This window comes from Aplysia californica, unplaced genomic scaffold (genome assembly GCF_000002075.1).
Source record: "Aplysia californica isolate F4 #8 unplaced genomic scaffold, AplCal3.0 scaffold00364, whole genome shotgun sequence".
Lineage (NCBI taxonomy): Eukaryota > Metazoa > Mollusca > Gastropoda > Aplysiida > Aplysiidae > Aplysia > Aplysia californica.
In genome coordinates, this window is record NW_004797634.1 from 149,830 (window position 1) to 150,161 (window position 332).

At 41.9% G+C, this 332-nt stretch overlaps 1 protein-coding gene across 1 annotated transcript in view; it reads left to right on the forward strand.

The window, feature by feature from the left end:
* Nucleotides 1-332, forward strand: part of LOC101863997 (MFS-type transporter SLC18B1-like) — a 15,406-nt gene that overhangs the window by 11,064 nt on the left and 4,010 nt on the right. The gene's annotated exons all lie outside the window — the stretch shown is intronic.

The following is a 332-nucleotide window of genomic DNA, read 5'->3' on the forward strand; positions in this document are numbered from 1 at the left end:
GAGGGCGCCACCACATTTTAAGGACACTTTTTTAATTGGCTCAAAGAGAGAAGTGGCCCATCTTGTCTTGTACTATCTTTGATCGTAAACAAGTAAAGTTTCCGTTCACAAGCAGTGCGCACTGTTTCCACAATGACGTAACGGTCGATTCTTTTGAGTCTGTTCATGGAACAGGGTACCTAGCTAGTGTATATTACGAGGGCTGTTCCACGGAAAACCGGAAAAGGTCCCATAAAAGCAACAATTTTTTGTCCTATTTTAATAAAAAATGTAACACATCAAGAGAGAGAGAGAGAGAGAGAGAGAGAGAGAGAGAGAGAGAGAGAGAGAGA